Source organism: Engraulis encrasicolus, chromosome 24 (genome assembly GCF_034702125.1).
Source record: "Engraulis encrasicolus isolate BLACKSEA-1 chromosome 24, IST_EnEncr_1.0, whole genome shotgun sequence".
In the NCBI taxonomy this organism is placed as follows: Eukaryota; Metazoa; Chordata; class Actinopteri; order Clupeiformes; family Engraulidae; genus Engraulis; species Engraulis encrasicolus.
The window spans coordinates 35,834,748-35,845,633 of NC_085880.1; the positions used below are offsets into that span (position 1 = coordinate 35,834,748).

At 45.1% G+C, this 10,886-nt stretch overlaps 1 protein-coding gene across 2 annotated transcripts in view; it reads left to right on the top strand.

The window, feature by feature from the left end:
• The window catches only part of ppp1r21 (protein phosphatase 1, regulatory subunit 21), a 78,000-nt gene that overhangs the window by 30,882 nt on the left and 36,232 nt on the right, over positions 1-10,886 (top strand). The window lies entirely within an intron of this gene.

The following is a 10,886-nucleotide window of genomic DNA, read 5'->3' on the forward strand; positions in this document are numbered from 1 at the left end:
CACTTATTAGGCGTCTGCCTAAACCATAGGGCACTGCACTGTAACAACAATTCTAACAACAAAAGCCATCTACACGAGAAAATAAATGAAGTGTTACTTCTCCTACTTCAGCACGCTACAATAGATTAAACACATATTCACGTTGTTCAAAATTGTAATATCAAGCGATGATGAGAACAGAATAAGAAGGTATGCGTTGTTATAAATATGAGACGAACGTCAGCATCATAACGGTTAGCTAAATTAGGTTACGATGACACAGAGAAAAGCACCCATAAAGTTCACTAACGTTGACACAATCAATACGAACAGGTAGGTATTATAATCTTAAAAAACACTTACAGACATTGCTGCCTTAGAGCGGACATAAGTGTACTCCGGTACAAAGTGAAATGAAGTTACCGGCATTATCTTCGGCATTCATTAAGTTACGTGTTGATTCTTCGCAACATTTCATTCATTCCCAAGAGTTTATAACTGCTGCCATAGAAACGGGCACACGCAACCAGGACCCCACGTCAAAATAAGAGCACAAGCAACTCTGCATTAAGCACCCCGACATACCAGCAAATTATACCAACAAACATTCAACTTACAACTTAAGCTTCTCTTTTCATCAGTTTAAAACTGGGGGCAGAACACGGATCGTTATCGGATCGGCATGCACGGAAAAATCCGATCCAGAATTCCGATCCATTTTCCTGTTTTGTGTTTATTAATTTCTGAAAAAAAAGGTCAGTTTCTCATTAAAAACCATTGTGTATTACTCAAATTCACCTAATTCAGTCGGCTAGTTGTTACTAAGAGTACAAACCCTTTTCAACATGACTGTGACAACAAAGTAAGTAGGCTAAATAACTTTCAACTTAAATACTCAGATAGGCCGGTATCAGTATCGGAATCGGATCGGAAGTGAAATAAAAATATCTGTATCGAATCGGAAGTACAAAAACTTGGATCGGGACATCTCTAATATTTTCTGCCATTATTTGGATAGAACAGAGGGGAATGACCCAGGCCAGACTCAAACCTGTGTCTCCATGAGCAATGCATGTAGTTTGTATGTGGTGAGGTGTGGTAGGGCCTCTGCACACCACTTCCAACAGCACTGCAGAGCACCAACGGTTCCCACTATTTCGGTTAACCCCGCACACTGCCACATACGTACGTGCTATACATGATAAATTATTTCATCTTTCATCATGATTTCATGATTTCAATTTCATCACATCAAAGTATAAGGCATAAAAACTTGCCGCTTTTCGGCGAAATTCGCCGTTTTGAAATAACAAGGCCGACAGGCGGACAACAGATGCGTCCCTCTATGCCAGTTCCAACTATGCCATTTCCCCCCCCAAACGCCCCCCTGGCCTCCTCTGTCAACGCCCCCCGAGGATGTACTTTTTGTTTATTGGTCATCATGGACACTCCAAATATTGTGGCAGGCAGCAAGGCAGCAAAATGGCGAGACATGGCCTTATTTTTTGCAGTTTAGGGTATAATAAGCTTATCATCATTCTTGGATTTGGAAAAGAACCATAGGCTATGATTTGAAATTTCACATAGCCTAGATGAAGTGAACATTACAAATTACCAGACATTTATTAGGCCTAACAACCTTTAGTATCACGCCATTTCAGCAGTATGTGCATGTGGGAAAGAATCTAAACATCGACAAATAATAAATAAATAAAACCGTTTGGGTGAATCATGCGCTTATGGACTTTTTTTCAATACCAGCTTCACCGTCAAGGCACAAAGCAGTGAAACTCAATTACCCAGAATGCTGCACGTGAGCTCTCTACCCGCCGAGTGATTCTGGAAAACAAACATGGCGGCAACTCGCTTTACTACCTTAATAATGTGTCAATCCGACGCTAGATTTCTTAACTGATGAAAATCGAAGGCAGAAATCAACATTGTAGTGTCTAAATATGAGGTCGATTGGTCTATTTGTGGCGTACATCACGATCGGCTGAGTTGTTGGCCTCACGTTTGTCAGTTAGCCTGTGGCTAGGCTACTTTGGAAAGGCTATGCTTGCACGCATTCGCTCCGGTCCAAAATGGCAAGTCTGCCGCCCTGTGGCCACAGGAAGGAACAATTTAAAGAAAGCGTTTCAGACACAAAAGCGTTTCAGACACAATTGAAGGCGGACGGACGGACGGACGGACGGACGGACGGACAGACCCTCTTATAGAGATGCTGGGACGCATCTAAAAATGTGTTTTCTGTGAATCGTGCAGATNCGAGGAAAAAAAATTGGGGGGGGGGGGGGGGGGTTCGAGCGAGTTGAAATGTATACCGCAGAAAATGTCATACAGCTCAATGGCAAATTGCTGGAGAGATGCCACCACCGACAATGACTTTTGACCAATCACAGTATTTCTGTTCGTCGGCACAGCCAATAACAAGAACGAGCTCAATCTAAGTCCCGCCCTGTCTTCATACTTCGAAAGGAAAGAGCGCAAAACCCGGTGTTTTCTGGTCGGTTGGGCTGCGTAGTTATATCAAATGTCTTTTAGTTCTATAATATAGAGAGTTGTGTCCGACCATTTTCCCCTACCCAAATCCTGAAATGTGCCGTCTTTGGATTTAGCTCTAAACGTGGAAGTCTGCGTGGTTAGTGAACAGGTACCCCACACCTCACAGTTGGTTTAGTTGTTTTGCCTGATAATTTGACTCCGGAGCTTCCCTGCCCTCGTGAAAAATAATGTATTCTCATAAGAGCTCCGAAAGCTTGGTTACACGCACGTGTTCCTGTTATTCTGTTGTTTCGGTTAATGATTTGAAATGTCCATTAAGCTAACAGTAGAATAGTTTAGTTTCCGTTCGCTGTAGGCCTACTTGTTCTCCGGTTAAAGTCGATGCAAAGGACATCTGATTTCTGCGCGAGTGAATCCAACTTGGAGAGTTCAGCGGGAGAGTGCGCTAGGGGGAAAAAGTCTAAAGTAGCTACCGGGTAAAAAATATGGATAAAAAAACAGGTGAAAAGGCGCATGTAGACTACGCGAGGCAACATCGTGCATATGCTGCGGGCAGAGGGAAGGGAGAGAGAAGGCTGGGCCAGTCTAGCGTTTGACACAGGACAAATTGCAATAGTTGGCCAAATCATTCCAAGTTTTTGTTTAATCCGATTCCTTTGTAGGCCTATATCTAAATTGAACGATATTTAGTGAAACATACTTTTTTCCAGGTCAAAGTTGGAGCGTTCCTATTCCTACTCATTTTTCTACAGGAAGACATTAAAAGAGATACTAGGTGAATAGGCTAAAATTTGAGTAGTTTGAGTAAAACTGCAGTAGCTAATTCAAACTTTGACAAAGATTTTTTTTTTTGTAGCCTATTGCAAGTTGTCTGAAATATGATGATTAAATAGGCATGAGATGACAACCAGGCAAGTGTTGAGGGGGTGTTAGGAGACTGATGAGAGGAGGGGTGCTTATTGTCATTTGGGGGCATTTTGGCCTATTTTATTTTTTAATAGGCCTACTAAGGGTTTTGATGAGGTCAATGGGGTGTTGGGGAAACTTACTATGAGAACCACTGCTCTATCATGATAAAAACCTATTTTATCAAGCTATCTACCCAACCCCCCATCAGACATGACAGCTAAGTCATGGAGTAGGGTTGGCAGTTCTCATGTTCACTGTCCCTTGGTCGCTAATAACTACAGTATGCTCAAAATTCACCATTTAAAGGCTTTTTAAGCTAAATCCTCTCCCCCCTAGTCTGAGACTGTTATACAAGATCATCCACTGCGCACAACACACACGTGTGCACCTGCGTTTGCACGCGTGCACTGCGCCGCGCCGCGCCGCGCTCTTGTCACCTTTTTCACCCCTGACCTGTTTGCATGCCTGAAGTATGGATAACCAATGGGCCACTCTGACAAAAATAGAGCCCTCCCATAATCGGCAGCCAACTTCTGCGGACATTGCCGCCGGTGAACGGGTTTTGTTGAAAGCAGTGGAATCTAACATTGACAGAGCAGTGCTTCGCACTTTGCTGGAACTGGTGTGCGGAGGCCCTTTGCCCTTGGTGCCACTAGCACCTCTGAGGCCCCTTCCCCACCCTCCTAGCGAGTCTTCATGCTACTAAGGCCAAGTGGTCGTGTTGCTTCCAGGCAGCCAGTGAGGCTACCTCATCCTCGTACACAGAGAGGGTGTATGTAATTGCAAACAAATGTACACACAACCCCAACCATCACATAACCTCCTTGGCGGAGGTAATAACAAGCATCTTCTATTAGAGTAAGGTAAATCAAGCTTGTACTTTTCTGGACTCCGTGTGATGTGTGATGAATGGGTGCGGGTGGACGCTGGCGCGTTTTAGCAGCCGCTGCTCGTACTCATTTAGGCTCCATTACCCACTCAAACCCACCAAAACGTTTGGACTATCTTACACATTTTTTGGACATACGAACAACTGGTCACCGAGGCTTGGCTGGGCGAATCGTGACGGCCTACCTGCTACACAGCGTTGGCCCGCTGCTGTGGCTGCTCTAGACCTGCACAATAACACCTGCTGTTTCCATCGCTGCGTCCGACGCCACTTCCAATGCTGCCCCAGGGAGTTTGGACTGCTGTTGAGCCAGCGTGGCTGCTGGTTTCACCAACTTGTGCCATCCCTGGTTGCTGGCTGCAACAACCACTACACCTTGCTGTCTCGCGGCGTCCATGCCTCGTGTCTGGATTCTGTTGACCGACAGCGTGCTCGGATGCCTCCCTCCCTAACCAACGTCTCGGCGGCCCCGTCCACGGCATTTCGCCGGTTATTTTAAAGAACTTATCTGCTTGTTCGCCTGCCTCCCCTTGGCCGAGCTCGCCCCCCACGACGAGAGGCTCCGGATTTTCGTATCCCCACGGCCTTCCATCGCTGCTCTTGTCGTGGGTTTGCTTATCATCTCCACCAAACGTGACTGTTCCATTTCATCATGGACCTAAACTTTCCACTGCCGTCTATTTTTGTTGTGTCCCTGTTTTGTACTTATTGAGTCTCTGTATGTCTTTGAGTGTTTGTATGTTATTTGTTTATGGCCTCGGCCTATCTGTAAAGCGTCTTTGGGTGCCTTGAAAAGCGCTATATAAAATAAATGTATTATTATTATTATTATTATTATTATTAGGCGAACGCCCCTTTAGAAGACCTTGGGTTCGGAGACTTTAGGTTGAGAATAAATTGCTTAGCGCTGTAGACAGTGTTAATTTTGACAGGAATTTTTCATTTAGTTTTAGTTTTAGTCTCTTGACGAAAATCGAATTTTAGTTTTAGTCACAATTTAGTCATCTAAATAATTTTTATTTTAGTCTAGTTTTAGTCTACTAAAATTCATACAATTTTAGTCGACGAAATCTAAAATAATTTTAGTCAACTAAAATATTACATTTAATTTCCTCTTGTCTACACTTCTCTATAAAATTGTCAAACGAAAATACCATTTGGGGGAATCAATCATTAAATGACATATTGTATGACATATTGACATATTATATGACATATATTATGACATATTGTAATCATAAAATATTGTGGAAAAACTGCCAGAGCGTCTTATAAGCCAGTGGCTTATAGCCTATCATGGCCGCGAAATCTCTGTCGATATTTTAGAACGACTTCAGGGGAAAACGGGACTGCGCGTTATGAAAAAATACTTGTGGGCATAGCCTACCAGTAAGCTAATGAAGAGCGTCGCGGGGTACAGTAGCCAGGTTACTGTATGCAAGCGTTACAATGTCACCTGTTGGAAGACGCGTCTCTCTCTCTCTCTCTCTCTCTCTCTCTCTCGTGCGCGTATTGCAAGCTGTTGCATATTATTTGCTTGATGCAAAGTTCTGATGGCATACACGCTCTCGTTGACATGGTTGTGTGCATGGTTGCATGGATTCGCAAGACTTCATTGCAATAACACAGTGAACGCGTGGAAGGGCCGTTCACTTCCTATCGCAGTGTCATTGACTGAAACAAGTTGCAAAACTCCACACTTCCGAATCCTTTGCGATCGGCACTACAGTGATTCTTATCAGAAGGCTTGTGCCTACGTATAGACACAGACCCTTAAATTAAAAACAATAATAATAAAAAAAGATCAGACAACGACCATCGGGTGGCATGCTCATGAAAGCGACAGGGAGTGGAGAAGTTGCGCAAAAATGTATCGTAAGATGTTTGCTACTGTGCGACAGCACCACCACTATTTCATGACTGCATAAACTTCTTCGTCATGGATAAATGGCCAACAATACTTTTTGCAGCCAGGATTGCACTGAAAAGTAGGCTACTGCTGTTAAAAAAGGTCATGGGTCTGCAGCACCGACGCCTGCTTGTGTGTGAGAGAGAGGGAGGGGAGGAGAGAGACATGGAGCAGCTGAGATGAGGGTCGCGACTTGCGAAATAGCAGGCAATTCTTTTTCAATATGTCAGTGACATATTAACAAAAATGCTTCCTATTGGTTTTCGTCTCAGGTGGTATTGTAGTCACATTTTTATTTTTTTGACGAAAATATAAATCAATATCGTTATATTTTTCGTACAAACGCATGCTGCTTTTTTCGTCATCGTTTTATTGTCGTCAGGGGAAAAACAATCGTCAACGATAATTATGACGAAAATATTTCGTCACGAAATTAACACTGGCTGTAGATTATAAATTGCTTAGCGCCTTAGCGCTGTAGATGGCGATAGCACACCTCTTTTTGTGGCATTTGGTGGCAGTTTGCAGAAGATAAGAACAAGGAGGGGACAATACCCCAGTAGGAGACCAAACTTGAGCACATTCCTTTCCATTGGGTAGGCGTGGTTTGGAGTATCTTACTCTACTAGAAGATGTTTGGGCAGTCATGGGTGAGCGGTTAGGGCGTCAGACTTGCATCCCAGAGGTTGCCGGTTCGACTCCCGACCCGCCAGGTTGGTGGGGGGAGTAATCAACCAGTGCTCTCCCCCATCCTCCTCCATGACTGAGGTACCCTGAGCATGGTACCCTCCCACCGCACTGCTCCCCATGGGGCGCCACTGAGGGCTGCCCCCTTGCACGGGTGAGGCATAAATGCAATTTCGTTGTGTGCAGTGTTCACTTGTGTGCTGTGGAGTGCTGTGTCACAATGACAAATGGGAGTTGGAGTTGGAGTTTCCCAGTTGGGCTTTTACTTTCATGTTTGATAATAATGAAGTGTTTTCAGGGCTCCCTTAGTTCGTGGGCCCCTGGGCCTGGGAGGCCCGTGCAGCAATCCATCCGTGAAGGCCAAGTTGGCTGTGTTGCCTCCCAGCTGCCAGTGAAGCTACGTTCACACACGTCGCTGCTAGTTACTAGCTTCTCGCTCGCTCGCCTACTCGCCACTCTCTCATGGAACGTTCGCTAAACGTTCCCGCGGCTTTAACTGCCAATGCACAGGCGAGAAGAAAAGAATTCTGCATTCCAGTTGGTTACTCGCTTACTCGCCTCGCTCAAAGTTAAAATATTTTCAACTCGGGATCCGCCCACATCGCATCGCTTGTACACTACTCGCCTCCTCGTCTCGCTGGAACAGACATTCTATTGACTTAATTCGCTGAGCGAGTAACTAGTAGAGATGTGTGTGAACGGGGCTTAAGGCTACCTCACATGCTGAACATCCTCACACGCAGAAGGAGCTCTTGAGTGCTGTGTACACAGTTCATGATTTAACCGTAAATCCTGTGGGGGATGTAGAGAGACACTCGACCTCTCTGGGTGTTTGCTTACTCTACTTGTTGTGTTGTGTATGCGTCCAACAGTCTTGTTGGATAACATTTCCTGTTTCCTTTTCTTTTTCCGGTAAACATTGTAAGCGTTGTAAACAGGGCTCTAAATTTACTTTTTTCACCACCAGCCAATTTGGCTAGTAAACATTTTTTCTTACTAGCCATTTTTTTCTTACCAAAATGAACCATGCATTAATTATGTTGCTTTTATTTATTTTATTAAACTAGGCTATGTCCTCAACACAGATAAACAATATAAATATTATACTCAATATAATTCAGTTTATTCTATAATTATTTAGTAATTATATTTTTATTACCTGCATCTCATTATTTTTCATTCCATTTCCATATACTGCACAGACAGCCAAACATTAGCCTATTACCTCACACACCATCACCCAAACCTCACATACAGTATAGGCCTACAACTCACACAAATACAGCATGCCTTCAACACTAATGTCACACACATACCAGACTTTCAACATACACTAGCCAAACACACACACAACCAAACACTGCAAAACCTCATATCCCCTACACAGCATCACTTCACACACAGTGGGCCAAATACCATGGACAACGCACAGAAGACAGGTGAAGGGGAGAAGAGATGAAGGGAGGAGAAGGACACGGAAAGGAGGAGGACAGGAGACACCCGCGCACGCACGCACGCACGCACGCACGCACGCACGCACGCACGCACACACACCTACAAAGTGCGTGAATGATGCCTGCATTGTGTGTATGCTGCTGCTGCTGCGTGACACCTTCAAGTTCCTCCAGGTCAAATTAATATTAGCTTTACTTACGATGCGCTTGCATTGACAATTACCGTTACGCTAGGCCTATGTCAACTAGACATCCAATAACACCACGGAGACCATGCTTACTTTGTTACTTTCGTCGCTAGTTTTTGTTATCCTTTTTTTCACTTACTCGTATATCCATATCAAACTCGTGCAGGGTCTTTGCGATGGCGTGGGCGTTATTAGGAAACGAAAACTCCATCGTTTGTAGTTGCGAGGACCTCGCAAATATCGGACGGCTTCTGACGGCAACGACACTGTTTTGACAGACAGCTGTCCTGTCCCTCCACTCACTCACGCCGTTTTCGCTCCACCAATACTCTATTTCACCGTCACAACAGTTACGCTGCTATTACTTGCATTCATCGACACATAACCGTGCTTTAACCACTGCCACATTATTTTTCATCTGACCAAAACCTACAAAACCAAAGTAATCCGCGCTAGTCCGCTCATTGAACATATTTTATCAACACTAGTTCCAGCGCGCGGGTATCAAACACGCAGCCAATGGATGTGAGGCTGCCTTATTGTGATTTACGGTCAGCCAATAGGTGTGGGCTACATCATGACGGTAGGACTAATGTTCATGGGTAATGTAGGCGACGTTTTAACGTTCATCAGACGGCAGCTACAGATCTGTGCGGGCAGCTGTTTAACGTTCAATCGGGCGCGCGCTACCGGCCAATTTGGCTAGTGGATGATTTTTTCTACCAGCCAAAATGATTTTTCACCCGCATTTGGCGTGTTGGCGGGCGTTAATTTAGAGCCCTGGTTGTAAATAAATCTCTGACTTAAAGTGAAAGTGAAAGCCCATTGGGAAATTCCAACTCCCATTGTCATTGTGACACAGCACTCCACAGCACACAAGTGAACACTGCACACTGCACACAACGAAATTGCATTTATGCCTCACCCGTGCAAGGGGGCAGCCCTCAGTGGCGCCCCATGGGGAGCAGTGCGGTGGGACAGTACCATGCTCAGGGTACCTCAGTCATGGAGGAGGATGGGGGAGAGCACTGGTTGATTACTCCCCCCACCAACCTGGCGGGTCGGGAGTCGAACCGGCAACCTCTGGGATGCAAGTCTGACGCCCTAACCGCTCACCCATGACTGCCCATGGGTATGTAGGGCATGTAGACCCAGATCCTCTTCAAGAGCCTCTGCTGTGGAGGCAGTTGCTAGGTCTGTTGCGGTGAAGTGGACAGGGCGAGCTGAAGAATTTGGCATCTCTATCTCTCTCTCTCTCTGCCCCCCTTCTCTCTCTCACTCTGTCTTTCTTTATTTTATCCCTCTGTTTCCCCTCTCCCTTTCTCTCACTCACACGCATTCTTTCTCTCTCGCTCGCGCTCTCTATCGCTCATTTACGTTTTGTTTCTTCTTTCACTCTCTAGGCCTTCTCTTTCTCTCTGTCTTTCTCTGTTACCCATTTTCTCTCACTTTCTCTTTTTCTATATCTAATTTCCCCTCTGTTTCCTCCCCTCTCCCCTCTCCTTCTCTCCATTCCTAAGTTGCACTGCATGAAACAGATGATGATTGTGCTGTTGGCCATCATTGACCCCTGAGCCAATGGAAAGCCCTGTGTGGTGGCCTCTTGGGAAGAGGGATGCCATTGGCTGATTGCGTCAAAGTGACCTCACTGTGTGGGCCCTGAATGCCACTGCCGGGCATAGTTGGCACAGTGGGCCTTGAGTGAGCCCAGATACACACAGACACACAGACACACACACCTCTCTCTCTCTCTCTCTCTCTCTCTCTCTCTCTCTCTCTCTCTCTCTCTCTCTCTCTCTCTCTCTCTCTCTCTCTCTCTCTCTCTCTCTCTCTCACTCTCTCTCTCTCTCTCTCTCTCTCTCTCTCTCTCTCTCTCTCTCTCTCTCTCTCTCTCTCTCTCTCCAGACTCATTCACATGCTGAATGTTGCTGACCAGGCAGAAATGTTCTACCCCTCCACCCCCATCAGTTTCTGTCTCAGTTCTATTTAACTTCAATTAATGCATTTCTTTGACTCAAATACATATTTGAAATATTTGAAACAAATATTGGACTTTCCTGTCCAATATTTTGTCGTCAGTGTGTGATGTGATTATGTAAGGTGTCAGGATTTCATTTTTACTGCTGACTGAGTCCATTATTCTCTCTCTCTGTGCCCTTCTGCCCCTCCGTGTACACACGCACACGCACATGCGCACACACACACATTTTACTTCTTTATTTGGATTGACAGATATACACTTATCATGGCACAATCCAAATTTGGTTTAAAAGGAGTCCTATACAGCACTAGAATCTTCTGTTCATAATGTCCCAAGGATAAAGGTTGCACCTGCGTTTCCATACAAAAGAGGCTCCCAATGATGC